This window comes from Myodes glareolus, chromosome 9 (assembly GCF_982192425.1).
Source record: "Myodes glareolus chromosome 9, mMyoGla1.1, whole genome shotgun sequence".
NCBI lineage: Eukaryota > Metazoa > Chordata > Mammalia > Rodentia > Cricetidae > Myodes > Myodes glareolus.
Window position 1 is genome coordinate 35,771,202 of NC_142034.1, and position 16,531 is coordinate 35,787,732.

The 16,531-nt window shown below is 46.3% G+C and overlaps 1 pseudogene; it reads right to left on the minus strand.

The window, feature by feature from the left end:
• Positions 1 to 13,863: 13,863 nt before the first annotated feature.
• Positions 13,864 to 15,554, minus strand: LOC125408471 (T-complex protein 1 subunit epsilon pseudogene; annotated as a pseudogene).
• Positions 15,555 to 16,531: the final 977 nt, after the last annotated feature.

Here is a 16,531-nt window from a genome sequence, read left to right on the forward strand (position 1 = left end):
GATTTTAATATAACTGCATCATTTTTCCTTGCCCCTCTTTGCTTTTGCCCCCCTCAAATCCTCCTATATATTCCTCCTTGCTTTCTCTATCACCCTAACCCCCCACTTCCCTTCTCCAGCCAAGTCCCTGCTGTATAGCTGAAGTTAGCCTCCGACTCATGAGTCTCCTGTCTCCGTCTCTCTGATGTTGGGATTGCAAGAGTGTTATCATGGCGGCACCCTTAAGCTTTGTGACATACACTACTAGAAAATGTAAGAAACCAGGGTGGCTTAAGGGGAGACTGAAGACCCCCTGACATTTTTATTTCGTGTTTTTAAGAAAGAATCTCACTGCATAGATTTAGTTGGTCTGGAACTTGCTTATAGACCAGGCTGCCTGACATTTTGATTATTAAGATGTAGCCGTGGGATTGGGGTGGGGTAGCTCAGTCGACAAAGGGTTTGCTTAGCAGTGATGAAGTCCTAGGTTCGTTCCCTGTGGAAACGGGTATAGTGATAGATACTTGTAATCCCAGCACCCGGACATGGAGGCAGGAGGATCGCAAATTTAAGGTCATTCTTAGCTACATTGCAAGTTTGAGGCTAGCCAGGACTACTTGAGACTGTGTCTCAGAAAACAAAACTAAGGGAAAAAACATAAAAAAAAAAAAGCAGGGAAAGTCAGGTCTCGTGAGATGGGAGACACTATGCAGGCTGGCCTGAAACTCGCATTGGTACTTACGCCCATTCTGGGAAGAGGCTCCATGCCAGTCAAATGATGGAGAAACTTTTTTTTTTTTTTCCGAGACAGGGTTTCTCTGTGTATCCTTGTCTGTCCTGGAATTCTCTTTGTAGACCAGGCTGGCCTTGAACTCACAGGGTTCTGCTTGCCTCTTCCTCCCGAGTGCTGGGATTAAAAGTGTGCGCTACACTGCCCATTGGGAGACATACTTTTTAAAAGGCTAAGGCTCACTCACCTAGCAGCCAGTCCTAGATGACTAATAGGATGGAAGTACTTTCCATTTAAAAAAAAAAGAAGGAGGTCCAGCTGGGAATATAGCTCAGTGGAGGAGCACGTGCCCAGCATGTGTGAGGCCCCAGGTTCACTTCTTAGCTCCTCAATAAACACAAATAGCATAACAGTAAAAAGAGACGTGCGTGTGTGTGTGTGTGTGTGTGTGTGTGTGTGTGTGTGTGTGTGTGTCTGGAAGAGAGCAGAAATGGCTGCCTCCCTCTGAGTTACTTTGATATTCTAAGTTGTCGCTGGCTCTCCAGCAGCCCCTCCAGCCCAGATCCTCAGGGACCAGGCGAGGCCACAGTCACGGGTAGGAAGCAGTCTGTCAGGAGCCACAGCTTGAATGACATTGTCAGGCAAGCAGAAAAGAAGGCCAAGGACTTGCTCCTGGGTGTTTTCCGCGGGTCTGCTGTGCCCTTCTGAGTGCCTCCTGACAGACTGTTTTTCTCACATGGGAAACTCACATTTTGAACTTTAGTTTCTGAAATACATTAAATCCCATTTCAGCTTCTAAGGGGCAGGAGGAGGATGTACATAATGACAGCTCATCTGCTTCAGGCCTCGTCTAAGGAAATTATCTCCTCAACAACGATCAGGTGCTCCTGACCCGCTCTTAAGTGTGGGTATTTTTGAGCTAACTTAAGAAGTGTGTAGGATAATTGTTAGCACTCAGAGGACCTCGCTTCAGCCTAGTGTTTAAAATCTCAGATGCCCTTTCTCTGGGGAAGGAAGGAAAAGACACTTGTTTATGTCAGGAGAGCTGCAAAAGCCCCAGAGTGGATGGCAAATTGATAGCTCCTGTCATGGAGCAGCGCTCATAACCCAAGGGTTCTACTGCGTAGAGACAACCCAAAGCAGGGACCTCTCTCTCTCTCTCTCTCTCTCTCTCTCTCTCTCTCTCTCTCTGTGTGTGTGTGTGTGTGTGTGTGTGTGTGTGTGTGTGTGTCTATGAGTGTGTGTGGGGGAGTACCAGGATCCTCCTGGCTCTGCCTCTCCAGTGCTGAGATTACAGATAAGTACCACCATGTTCGACTTTCAGTGGGTACTGGTGATCCAAACTCAAATCCTCATGTCTCTGCAGCAAATACTTTACCAAACTGAATCACCTCCCCAGCCATTCTCTGCCCCTTTTGTTTGTTTTGAGACAAGCTGCCCTCAAACTCACTAAGTAGCCAAGACTGGCCTTGAACTCCTGACTCTCTTGCTTCTACATCTTAACTGCTGGGGTTACAGGCATATGCCACCATATCTGCCGTGATCATTTCCCCCCACAGTTTATCTAATTTTTATTTGTTTGTTTGTGGAAACACTAAAAATATGGCATCTACCGAAAGCAGTCTTCATGGGGAGAAAGGAACCAGTATGTGCTGAAAGCTTGTTTGTACAAGGCACTAGGCTAAGGACACATATTAGTGTTTTTTTCAATCCCTACAAAAGTGTCTTTAAATAAGTTTTCTTACAGGTCTTATTTTATGCATGTGGAATTTGAGGCTTCGAGGGCGACTTCCAGGTTTCTAGCCACCTAGACGGTCCCCCCTCCTCTCTAAGGCTGGACTCAGTTGCAGGCTTTCATGTGACAATATCCAGCCTTGAGGACAGCCGCCATCCATACAAGAAAAAGAAGGAAGGTGAAAAGCCCCTTACCTCCACCAGGTTGCACTGTAACTCTGCTTACCTGTGTCCTGCAGCTTTCTGCCATGGAGCGCTGAACTTTGCCTGCCTGGATCTTAGTGCCGGCTTCTCGCCAGGCTTCTACAAGCTTCCAGCGTTGCTGGTTTCCCTGAGGATGGAGCACAGCTCACGCCACTACCTACAGAGGTCATGGTACAGCAAAACAAGCCCCCAAACTAGCTCCACTCTGCAAGGCAAAGCCTGGTCCAAGCATAGGCTCCACTTAGAGAAAGTTCACTCAGACTTGCAGAACCATTTGGAGGACAGGCATACGAAGGCTAGGGATGCAGCCCAGTGGGCAAGCCCTGTTCGGCATATAGAAAGCCCTGGGTTCAGTTCACAGTAATAAAATACAGAAAGTAAGCATAGCAGGGAAACACAGAGATGTCCACCTACAGTCCAGGAGGGGATGGGAGTTAAAGATAGGAATAGATTGCTGAAGGGGAGCAGGTAACTTGGCAAGCCTCATTCTGGGCACAAGGCCCAGCTCGAAATATCCAGGGCTCCCTGCTAGGGAATGCAGTAGTGAAAAATTCAAGAAGGTTCAATATTAGAGAATTGAGCCAGCCCAGGAATGGTGGCACATACCTGAAATCCCAGTATTCAGAGATCAAGGGTAGAAGGCTGGTCAATTCTAGGATAGCCAGGGTTACATAGCAAGATCCTGTCTCAAAACTAAAACAGGACAGATGTGGAGGTGTGGCCTTTCCTTGCCTGTACCCCCTCTCTGGACTAGAACGCCACTCTCTCCGGAGCACAAGTGACAGGTCCTAAGCTCTAGCACCCCAGTGTATGCACCCCAGTGTATGCCCTGATTTGTGACAGTCCTTAGCTTTAGCACCCCAGTGTATGCACCCCAGTGTATGCACCCCAGTGTATGCACCCCAGTGTATGCCCTGACTTGGAAATACAGCTATTACAGATGGGATTAGTTTAGGCGTCATGAAAGTGGCCCTGTTCCTAGTACTGACAAAAAGAAAGTTAGAAAGTTGGAGAGATAGCTCAGTAATTAAGAGCACTAGTTGCTTTACTAGAGGACGTGGGTTCAATTCCCAGCATCCACATGGTGGCTCACAACTATCTACAACCCCTGTTCTAGGAGACTCAATACTCTCTTCGGGCCTCGGTGGGCACCAGAGATACACATGGTACTCGGATATACATGCAGGCAAGACATACACAGAGAAAAGCAAATGAAATTGAATTTAAAACAAGAAAGAAATCTAGAGACACAGAATATCCTGTGACGGGGAAGGCAGAGAGTAGGGTGAGGGTTCCACATATCAAAGAGGGCCACAGCTCACCAGCAAGCCCCTGGGAGCTGGGGGAGGCAGGGAGCAGAATCCCCTCACCCTCAGAAGGGACCCATGCAGCTGGCGTTTTGATTTCACGTGTTTGGCCTCCAGATCTTAAAGACAGTAACATTTTGTTACTGAAGTCACCCAGCTTGTGGTATTTTGTGATAGTGGCCTTGCAAGCCAGTGTATTACTATGCTTCCGACCAATCTGGCCCTGGTTTCCTAAACTGGAGCTTTTTAATAAATATCACATGTTCAGGACTCTCAGGTAGGCAGAGAGAGATCCCTGAAAGTCAGTGGGCGGTGACAGGGGCTTAACTCCATGGGGACTGTTCCAAGCCCTGAGAAGCTTGTGATATAAGAGAAAGGGGTCTCAGGATGGAGCTGGGTGCCCACTCTCCGGGAATCCAAATCTTCAACCCAAGTCTGGAACATGGGTGTTTAATATGGCTCACAAAGTCTTTGTTCTCAGCCTTCTCTTTGTTATCATTCAGGCTCCTTACCAACTTGCCTTTAGTTAATCTGATAAAGGCAGTCAGTTTCCATGGTTACCTCCAAGCATGCAGCAAGGTGCCTTTCCTAAGAGACCCTAGGTTTAAGCAAATAGCAAAACATGGCCCCTGGCACAGTGAAAGTAACCTGGACCCAAAAAGCAGAATGGGGTACTGGGGGAAGGGAGTCAACCGGAAACCCAGTGATTATGGTTGGATCTGTGCAACCATAGGAAACAGAGCAGAGAGCCTCCCCGGCGTTGCTTCTGCTCCACACTGATCCCGCCCTAGGAAGGAAGTACTGCCTAGTAAGTAAGCCCTTCGTCTGGCTTTCCTCTGTTCAGTCACTGCCGGCTGTTCAGTCTCTGCCCGTGGCGAGGATGCCAGGTCATAGGTCACTGGGCCGGCACTCAGTAAATCTCTGCACTCTAAAGTCAGATGGGTCTCTGACACTCGCAGACAAGAGGTGCCGATCTGAAGTGCGTGCTGTGTGGTTACACGTGTGGGAGGAAGGCCATAGCAGGGCCTAGACAACTAAGCGGGGTCTGGAACTCATACGGGCGTCCAGTTCCCACAACGTTTCCCTCCTGCCCTGGCAGCTCCTCAGCGTTCAGCCGCGTTTCTGAGTTATCTGACTATTCAGAGGGAGGGACCAATCGTCCTAAGTCTGCCTTTTTGTGTTAGATTCTGCTGTCTCGTTGGTAGGTCTGCAGGACAACCCTTGCTTCAGAAGAGCGGCCACCAAAGTAGAGGTTCCCACAGCCACCCTCACAGTGACGCCGCCCTCACGATGACTCACAGACTTCAGAAAAGGGGCCCACAGATAAAATGTATTTATTATTTTACGTGTATGAGTGTTTTGTTTGCATGAATGGCTGTACACTGCCATCCTGCCTGATGTACAAGGAGGTCAGAAAAGGGGCCAGATCCCTCAAGACTGGAGATGTGGTTGGCTGTGAGCCACTGCGTAGGTGCTGGGAACTGAACTTCAGTCCTCTGCAAGGGCAGCTGACGCTCTTAACCCCCAAGTCAGCCGGCTCCAAGTTGCTATATTTACGGTGATAATTTATCAGAGTGAACTAGACCAAATCAGCCAGGGGCAGGGGCACACAGAGTTCAGGAGGTGTCCACCCACACGCTTCTGGTCATGTTTTCCCCATGAGACCTGGAGTCCTCACCCGGAGGTGTGATGCTATCCACACAGTATTCCCGCAGCGAAGCTCACCCAAGACTTTCCCCGCCCGGTTTTTAATGGGGTCTGACCACAGAATGTCCTTATGGCGTTTAGTCTCCAGGTCCTTCTAAAGGTCACCACTGATATCATTGTGATCCAAAGTTCCTATCCCAAATCTCATGTTAGTTTTTCCAATGGCCAAAGCTCCTAAGCAAACAAAAATGTTGATAGCCAGGGGGACATTCAGGAGCCCGGAGATCCCTGATGAGCAGGCCAGGGCAAAGGTCAGGCTGCTTTGATGCTGTCTGCTCTTTTGTCCTGCATTCCTTGTCCCCCACCGCCAGCTGACGTGTCTATCTAGTTTGGAATGGGCTCAGGAGATGTCTGTGATAATCTCTGTTGAGCTAAGCAGATCTTACCCAGTGAAAGATTCACCATGGAGCCACTGTTCCCACTGCTGTGGTAGCAAATTGTGTGCCTTTGTCCTGTTCCTGGGGAGGGACAGCATCTTGACAAAATAATGCCTTTGTGTCACGCAGGGAAGAGTCTACAATCTGTATTTATTTTTCTTCTGTGGTGCTAGGGATCAAACCCCATATACTTGCGGTATTGAACAAGTGTTCTACCACTGAGCTTCATTCCCAGATGTTGCAGCCTTCTTTAAGTTAATATATATATATATAGTGTATATGGGTATTCTGTCTGTATGTCCATACTGTGCCTGCAGTACCAGTGAGAGCCAGAAGAGGACGCCAGATCCCCTGGAACTGTAATTGTAGCCTTTTGCGGACTGCCATGTGGATGGTGGGAATTGAACCCTAGTTCCTCTGGAAGAGCAGCCAGTGTGCTCTGAACCACTGAGCCATCCCTACAGTCCCTGCAACCTTCTTTAAATGCTCTTATACAAAGTGTTTATTGCCACATGAAGAATGGTGGCATCCCTGTTCAGCCAGTCCGTTGAACATATTCTCTGTTCTACCTTTCCTTTGGCCCCTGCTTCTTGTTCTAGTCTTAGGCCTTTTGGTGCCAAGGAGCTCGTCTTACTCCTCTACCCACAATGCCTTGTCCAAGCCAGTCCCAAAAGGCATTCTGTAAATGTGAGTTTCTGGTTCACCTGCTCGAGGACACAGCTGTGTTTAATTCCTCCAGGTGAGCCGCTGGTGTAGATGCTTCTGGCTGCAGACTTGCCTGCTTTTTGGGAAAAACAATTCATTTGCAAGATTTATTCTGTGTACAAAGATGATCCCTTTTAACTCCTGTATCTATGAGAAACATACTCTAAACCCCATGAACAGAAAAATCAAGGTGCAGAGAAAGATCCGCCCCCCCCACACCTTTGTAACCCCGAGGTGGTCCCGCAGGAACAAAACCAGACCTGCTGGATTCCAGAGCTCCAAGTCCTTTTCCACTTCTCTGGATGGAACAATCCAGTGAGATCAAGGTGGTTGATGGGAAGTTTCCAGAAGAGACCTGAGGATGAAATCACATTTGGTGGGAACGAGATTGCAGAATGACAGTGCACTCGAAGGACACACACACACACACACACACACACACACACACACACACACACAAATCGATCCTGCTTTTTTTTTTGAGGTAATACAATGCTGCTGCCAATCCACAGACTGAACAGCTAGTGTTAAAGGTTAGTTTACATTTACCTACAGGTAAAATGCAAGCTGGGTCATTCCTGCGTGGATTTTTTTCCATCTCCTCAGAGGAGTTCTGGGATTGCATTACCACATCTGGCTTTATTTGGGTTTTGAGGATCGAACTCAGGCTCTCAGGTTTGCTCAGCGGGTACTTTAGGAGGCAATCTCCAGCCCCTAAACAGCAAATCTTCCTACAATTCAATTTCTTTTAGAGATTTATTTATTTTATGTGTATGTGTGTTCTGACTAAATGCATGCATGTGCACACCATGTGTGCCTGGTGTCTGAGGGTTCCGGAGATGACGTCGGAACCCCTGGAACTGGAGTTCTGGACAGCTGTGAGTGGGAGCCCTGTGGGTGCTGGGAACGGAACCTCGTGCACCTGGGCAGAGGAGGTCAACTTTTGGGAGTAGAGCTCTCTCTTTCTGCCTTGGTTCTGGGAGTCAAGCTCAAGTTGTTAGGCCTGTATGGTGAGCCTTTTTATTCACCGAGCCATCTCTGCAGCCTCTTTATTAATTTTTCAGCAAATACCTGAACGAAACACTATTGCTAGGTGCCAGGGTAGACAGATGGAAAGGACTGTTCTAATACCGCTTAGAGGTACGTGGTTGGGATCTGGATTTAGGCATGCTATCAGCGGGGCAGGCTCCACAACATTCCAACTGCCCTTTATCCCAACACCGAAACTCTTCATGGACTTTGACTCTTTCGGGGGAGTAGTTAGGGACTGAACCCAAGGGCCTTTCCCGTGCTGGCAAGTACCCTACCATTGAGTTTCCTGCCCAATCCTTATTTGTCATCGTGTCTAAAGAAGTAGACCATTTGATTCAGTAACAATATACAATAGTGAATTCTACTCAGCAGAAGCAATATTGAATTCTGCTCATTGAGGAAATAGGCATTAAATTCTAGATAGTTCAATAGCAAATTGCTTCAATAAAAATAAATATATTGATGTAGGGCTATAGCTCAGTTGGTAAAGTACTTGCCTAGCATTCATGAATCCTGCTTCGATCCCCAGTTCATATAAGACTAGGTCTGGTGGTACACCTCAGAAATCCCAGCGTTGCGGGGAGAGGCAAGAGGACCAGGAGCACAAGGTCATCCTCAATTCAAGGTTATCTTGGTTGTGGGAGACTTTGCCTCCATTCCTTCCCCCAAATGACGCTAAACAGATGAGAACATTTGCACATGAGTGTGTGTTCACTTCTGTAGTCACTATTGGGTGCAATAATCTCAGAACTCTGGAGGGAGAGACAGGAAGATCAGGAGCTCAAAGCCAGTCTCCTAGCAAGTTGGAAGCCAGCCTGGGCTACATAAGACTCTGTCCTAAAAGGAAAAAAAATGGTGATAATACTTAAATATACTTAGAAGTATTTTAATGTGGACCATTTCCATAAAGTGGCATCTCATTTTGTGAAGAGCCTCCAAGAGTCTGACTGCTGTGATGCTACTGAAAATAGGAGCACGGTGGGGAAACAGTCGGTGGTTAGAAAGCACCAGGCTCTGTTTTAAAAGCCCGCTGCAGTATCTCCCGCCTTGCTCCTCACAAGCCCTTGATGTCCATATTATTTTTGTTCCTATATCACAAATGAGGAAATTAAGGTCGCAGAGTGAGTCAGCGGGGAGTCTAGGGCTCCCACCCCAGTCTATTTCAGGCATGAGTCTGTGCTTTTAATGTCCGGGCCATAGTTCCTCCATAATTGGGAAATGAAGTCTGGGCAAGGCCATTTATTTATTTATGTTCTTGCCTTGTTCCAGAAAGCATTTCAGATATCTGGGTAAGTAACTTGCCCAAGATTGCCCAGACAGTTAGGGGCACAGCCAGGAATCTCTCTCACAAACTGTACAAACCTAGAGATAATGCAGAGGCAGACTCCTGTTATATATATATATATTCCTCCACAGACATGAGAAAGGGAAACAGGCATTTTCTTTGGCTGCTTTCCCGTTCCTTGGGCATGGATGCGTTTTTTGACTTTACAGTCTGAGAACACACGGAATAGGATAAGAGAAGTTAAGGGGCAATGGGAGCAGGCCAGCATGGATGTAGACTGCCTGTGGCGGGGAAGATGAGACCAAGGACCCAGGAGTTGCCTTAGAAGTGTGCCCGGGACATCAGCATTGCCTAACAAATTAACAGCTTTTAGGAGTAAGCCTACAAAATAGAGAGGAGGACAATGTGACAATGTAGCAGCTCGGAAGCCGGGTGTTACTGGAAGAAGAGGGAAGGAAACAGGACACATAAAGCTTCTTGTCCAGGGAAGATAAGACTGTCAGGCTATACTTAAGGTAGCATAAACTTAGTATGCCTCCTGCGGGTTCAGCACCACACACACTCACACCCACACACTACACATCACACCATTGTGTGCCTGCACACAAGCAAGTAATAATTGGGTTTGAATGCACAAAAAGATCAAAGCATGAAAGACAAACACTAGCAGAAGTCTATTTCTTTAAAAAGGAAAATAAAACCAAATACATACTCCCACGGTCTAGTATCTTCAGGACAGACCCCTCTGCTCGGTGATTAATCTTTGTCAGTTTGTTCCTCCTCTTGGTTCAGTAACATTGTCCCTCTTAAAACAGACCCTTCAACATTTTTCCTTTATCCTAAGAACTCTGTCCAAAGAGTTTGTATAAAGAACTGCTTTTTCTTGGCAATAACTTGAAAAATAAACAAATGAAGCTTACCGCTTGTGTGTGTGTGTGTGGCTTTTTAAACAGAATATTTTCTTGATTTCAGTTTGAATTATTATAAAAACATTGCATTACTTGTCCCCAAACCTTTTTTTTTTTTTAAATGAAAGGAATCTGTCCCGATTTAGTCTCCTTAACCAAACATGCTCTAGTGGGGTAGGGCCAGGACTGGTTATAAAGAAAACATATACCTTTGACAGCAGCCTCTGACCTGGGAGTCTACCCAAAGCTGCCAAGGCAAGGTGTGTCTGAAGTGCTTCTCATTAGGAAACCTGCTGTTTACCTGAACTTGGCCTGAGCATCTGTCTAGAGGGAAGCAGGAGGCTTGAGCTGAGAGGTAGGCACAGGAAGAGAAAATGGTGGCTCTGTGCCTCGAGTTTTCCAAAGGATCTCAGGGTGCATTTCGCTCGCTCTCCTTAGACCCGGATGCAACTCCAGCTGAGCAATATTAGCTCCTTAGAATGGATGGATGCTTATGAACCTCACATGACCTGAGTTGTTCTTTTCTGGACATTCTTCTCCCACACATGTACTTAAAACAAAAGCCCTCCAGCACTCCAAGGCAGAGGCAGGTGGATTTTCGTGAGTACAAGGCCAGCCTGGTCTACAGAGCAAGTTCCAGAACACCAAGGGCTGTTACACAGAGAAACCTTGTCTTGAAAACAAACTAAACTAAACTATATAAATAAATTTTAAAAGGCTACTCGATACGAGCTTTTTGGACAGAATTCTGTGGAATATTGATCATTGTGGCTTCACTTTGCCAGGTGCCACGAACCAAGAGTTCTCTGTGGTGAATAAGTGAGTCTGGGACAAAGAGAATCCCCATCACTTTGAGCTCATTATAGCTACTATAGCTCATTCTCTCTAAAGAGGCCATCAAAAAGATTTAGGTATTTGTTATGTATCCAGTGTTCAGCCTCCATGCCTGCAGGCCAGAAGAGGGCATCAGATCTGACCATAGATGGTTGTGAGCTGCCATGTGGTTCTTGGGAATTGAACTCAGGAAGGGCAGCCAGTGCTCTTAACCACTGAGCCATCTCTCCAGCCAAATATATAAAACTTTAAAAAAATATATTTATTTTTATTTTTTGTCCCGCGCTACCGTCTCGCCCGCAAGAACGACGCGGGACACTTAGGATTCTTCTGCAGTAAAGCTTTATGCGTCTTGAGAGGGAGAGCATAAGCTTACATGGCGGAGACCCCGAATGAGGGGAACCCAGCCCTTATAAAGGAAACAGTCCTCGCTTCTGACGTGTCACTCTTGGATTGGTCCGCTGCCCATTATCCCAGATGATGCCTCGGGAGTAGGCAGGGACACAGCAGTAGAGAGTTACCAAGCACGTGCGCTGGGATTAAAGGTGTGTGCTGCATCACCTTGAACTCACAGAGATCTGCCTGTCTCTGCTTCCCAGGCATTGGGACCAAAGGCGTGTACTACCACGCCTTGAGGTCACAGAGGTCAATCTGCCTCTGCCGCCCAGGCATCAGGACTAAAGGCGTGTACCGCCACACCTTGGGGTCACAGAGGTCAATCTCTACCTTTGTTCCTAGAAGCAATGGAGAATGTGGTCCGGCCCTCCACAATTTTTCACCTCTATAGCATTTTGCTCATGTGTATGTATATGTACAAATGTGTTCCTGGTGCCAGAGTCCATAGGAGGGTGTCAGAACCACGGGAACTGCAATTACAGACAGTTGTAAGCCACTGCGTGGGTTATTATAATAAAATTATTAAAATATTATTGGCACTAAAAGCCTGGCCTGAATTAAGTATAATCCCTCATTGGCAACTTGGTAAAACCTAATTTCCAACAGGAACAAGCTTGACATGAATGCAGCAAGGGCACAAGTAGATTAGACTTAAACACCCCATAAAATGACTCGAGGCTTACAGCTGAGCCTGACATTATTCGTAAGAATTATGACTGATTAGCAGTTCCAAGAAACCCTGAAAGAAAAATGAGTCATTCCATAAAGGCATTTGTATGAAGGAAGTGAGCTGGGATTTAATGGTGACAATGAGTTATTATAAAGCAGCTAATTCCATGAAGAGCAATTTGGTATTTATAGCGGCATCGTTGCCGAGTGAATTAGTACGGAATAAAAGTGACTCAAAGGTCCGTGATGAGCAAAGAATGACAAACCGGAAGCCGCAGCGGAGGGCTTGGTCACGGTGAAGAGAGAGGAAAGGAGAAAAACACAGCATTGCACTCGTTCTCAGACTCACGCACTGCCAGGCATAGTGGCGGTGATTCCAGCCTACTGGAGGCTGAAGCTGGAGGATCGCTATGGGCTCACAGCCATCCTGAGCTACATAGTGATCCCAGGTGAGCCCCTAAAGCCACATAGTGAGACTCTGTCTCAAAAGACTTGTATTGGCATTTGTTTTTGTTTCTTGAGACAGGGTGTCTTTGTGTAACCCTGGCTGTCCTGCAACTCGCCCTGTAGACCAGGCTGGCCCTGACACCAGAACTAAGGGATCCACCTGTCTCTGCCTCCCGACTGCTGGGATTACAGGTGTGCACCACCACTGGCTCACAGAATATTTTTATTATTATTATTAAATTTTTTGATTGATGATGCACCCTTGAATGACATGTGTTTATTACATTCTCAAAAGCCACAAACTAGCACTGTCTCCATTGTTCCTTGGCTACATATCCCAGTCTATTTAAACAGTTAATGTCTTTTTCTGTTGTTTAACCTCTAGAACCTAATCCACTCCATGCTACCTTTGGAGGACAATGTGGGCTTTGTTAAATGTCAGAGCGTATGTGAGTAATTAGGCCCCTGTTGTATAACATACTGTGCCAAGAATGCTCTTTTTCCTTCACACATGGTTTGTTAGTGAAGGAACAGAACCTTCACAGTAAAGTCTGTCAGTGGGACTATTAGTGTAGAAATAGTTCTTGCCCCGGGGTGAAAATTAACTGATGCTTTGGCATAACCTATTGACTTTTAATTGGATCCCAGCTTATTTTACAGCTGCTAGTCTATGAGCTAAATTGCACTTTGAGTATGCACATTTATGACTGGAACAGGTCTAATGGCGAATTAGCCCTTGGAAAATGTACCTTGATAGAACAAAAGTTTCCGTTCCAAGATATATAGCCTCTGATTGTTTTATTGCCCCCAAAACAAAAGGTATTGAAATTTGACAATAGTGTAAGACATCTGCTTTAATTAAAACCGCGTATATTTTAGAATAAAGTATGTTCCATAATTGTTTCCTAAGAGCCCAGCATCTGGAATGTGTTCCCGACATCACCAACACAGTGGACAATATTTCATTTTTCAGGACGAAAAAGAGGATGCAGCAAATGCTAAATTATTAAGAAAGAATTATCAAGAAAGAGGATGCACTGAATGCTAAATTATTAAGGAAGAGTTATTAAGAAAGAATTATCAAGAAAGAGAATGCAGTGAATGCTTAATTATTAAGGCAACTATTCAGAAATCGCAATGCATTTCCCTTTTCTCCTCTCCTTTCTTCCTTTTCTCGTTGTTGTTGGGAATGATCTTGTTGTGTATCTCAGGCTAGATTTGAACTTGTAATTATCCTCCTGCCTCAGCCTCCCCATGGCTGGGATTAGAGGCACAAACCAGTATACCTGATTATAGTATAAATTTTACTATCATTATTTTCATTCCTATTCTTTTATGGCGCGAATATAGGAGGAGCAGGCATTACACAGTGCACATGTGGAGGCCAAAAGGCAACTGTGGGTCCGTTCTCTCCTTCCACCCTTCTGTGAGTTCCAGGAATCCCACTCGGGTCACTAGGCATTTCTTTCTTTCTTTCTTTCTTTCTTTCTTTCTTTCTTTCTTTCTTTCTTTCTTTCTTTCTTTCTTTTTTGACGCAGCACGACACCCCTTTATTTAGTCACAGTGTGGACGGTACATTTTATTCTTCAGATTCTCCAGGCTTACGAATGTCATCAATCTTCAGAATCATTCTAACCACCTGTGTGGCAAGAGAGATCTGCTGCTTTTTGCCAATCAAGGTTTCTATGACATGCTGATGCTGCATATCATTGGTGCCCTTATGCAGACAGTCAATGCCAAGGGCAGGGTTGGACTCCTTCACTTGTTTGGCACGGGCTTCAGTCATGGTCTGGATGGGATTCATGCCACTGTTTTCTGAAAGGGCCATGGGGATGACCTCCAAGGCGTCTGCGAAAGCTCTCATGGCATACTGCTCCAAAGTTGGGCACTTATCTGCTTCTTTACTGACTGCCAGGGCACAGAATATTTCAGCAGCCCCTCCTCTGTACGCAGCTCGATTGTCGCGGATGAGGTTCCGGATGACGCACAAGGCATCATGGAGGGATCGTTTTTGCTTCTTCAGTGACCATCTTGTTGCCTCCTCTGATGAAAATGGTCACAGCTCTGGAGTTCTTACACTGCTCAGTGACCAGCATTTTGTCTTTTGTAGTGCCAAATGAGATCTCACGCACCACACCGGCGAAGCCCAGCTTCTCAGACCTAAGCTTTGAGAACCTTGGGACCTTTCGTCCTCCTGTTGCAATGGCGATCAGCTCAATCTCGGGTCCTCCTACCCAGCGAACTGCAGGGAGGGCATTCTGAAGTAGTAAATGATTGGCTTCATCATCAAAGCCCCACTGGCAAATAGCCAGGTTAGCACCAGTTTCTTTAATCTGCTGAATCATCTCCTCGAACTTTTCCTTTTCATATTTCTGCAGGGTTTTGTAGTCCTCCACCGAGGTCACATCCAGCTTGTGCTTGGTCTTTGGCTTCGGTGGCTCAAATGGACACGTGAGAATCGCAATCTTAGCATCTTTCACTTGTTTAGGCATCTGCGGGTGGCTGAAGTCCTTATCCACGATCACACCCTTTATAAGTTTGGTGTCCTCCAGCCTCCCGCCCACTTTGCCTTCCACTTTGATGAACTCAAAGTCAACGTCTCTCTGCTCCACATCTGCCACTGTGAGGACGGCCTTCACAGCGATCTCAGCCATTTGTCGATGACAGCTGTTAACCACTTTGGAACCCAGCGTGATTTTCGCAGTCTGAATCAGGGGTTCAGGGTTCTTGATGTCAACAAGGACACGATCACTGATCTTGTCCAGGTGATCTATAGCAACTCGGGCAGCCTGTTCATAGCCGTCGGTGATTCTGGTTGGGTGGATGCCTCGGTCCAGCAGCTGCTCGGCTTCTTCCAACAAGGCACCAGCCAGGACAACCACTCCTGTGGTTCCATCTCCAATCTCAACATCTTGGGATTTGGACAGTTCAACCATTAGCTTGGCAATCTGATGATCAACATCCATCATGCTGAGAATGGTGGCACCATCGTTTGTTACGGTGACATCGCCATCTTTGTCTACCATCATCTTGTCCAGCCTGTTTGGTCCTAGTGACGTTCTCATTGTGTTTGCCACAGTTTTTGCAGCCATGATGTGAGACTTGAGGGCCTCAAGTCCCATGAGACGGGACTTGCAGTCCTGATCCTTGATGATGAGGAAGGGACGCCCATACTCATCGAAGGCGAGGGTCCCCACGGACGCCATGGTGGCCGAACTAGAACAGGCGCTTCCCGACAACCGGCAATGAATCACTCTGGAATCCACTAGACATTTCAAAGCATGAACATTTACTTTCTGAGTCATCTCACTCCCTAATAAAATATTTAATATTTTAATAAAATAATTTTATTTAAATTATATTTAATTAAAAAATTAAAAACACAATATTTATTTTATTTTTTAAACAATCTTTTTATTTTTACATACCAATCCCAGTTCCCTCTCCTCCCCCCTGTTCCCTCACCCCTTCCCCCAACTCCAGCCCCCCATCCATTCCTCAGAGAAGATGAGGCCTCCCATGGGAGTCAACAAAATCTGTCACATATATTGAGGCAGGACCAAGGCCCTCCCCCACAACTCCCACCCCCGTATCTAGACTGAGCCAAGTATCCCTCCATAGGGAATGGGCTCCAAAATGCCAGGTCATGCACTAGGGATACATACTGATTTCACAGCGAGCGGCTTCACAGACTGCCCAAACCACACACTGTCACCCATATTCAGAGGATCTAGTTTGGTCCTATGCAGGTTCCCCAGCTGTCAGCCATTATTTTCTTTTTTACATGTGTGCCTAAGTGTATGTCTGTGCATTGCAGAGGTGCAGAAGCTGGGGAAGGTTAGAAGAGAGTGTGGGTTCCTCGAGAGGGTCCTGAGCTACCATGTGAGTCCTGGGAACTAAACCCAGGTCCTATGCAAATGATCCCTAAAGTACATTTTTCTTTTGACAGGAGCGGACAGGGTCTCTCTATGTAGCCCTGACTGTCCTAGAACTCACTATGTAGACCAGGCTGGCCTTGAACTCACAGAGATCCATCTGCCTCTGACTCCAGAATGCTGAGATCAAAGGTGTTTGATACCATGCCAGCTCCCTACAGTACATTTTTATGAACTCTGTCCCCTAGAGAATGTCTGTTTTGAATTTTCATTTTTCCCCCATTGGAGACGGTAGCTGGAAAAACACAAGCAGCAATTATGTTTGCTTAAAAATCTAAAAAT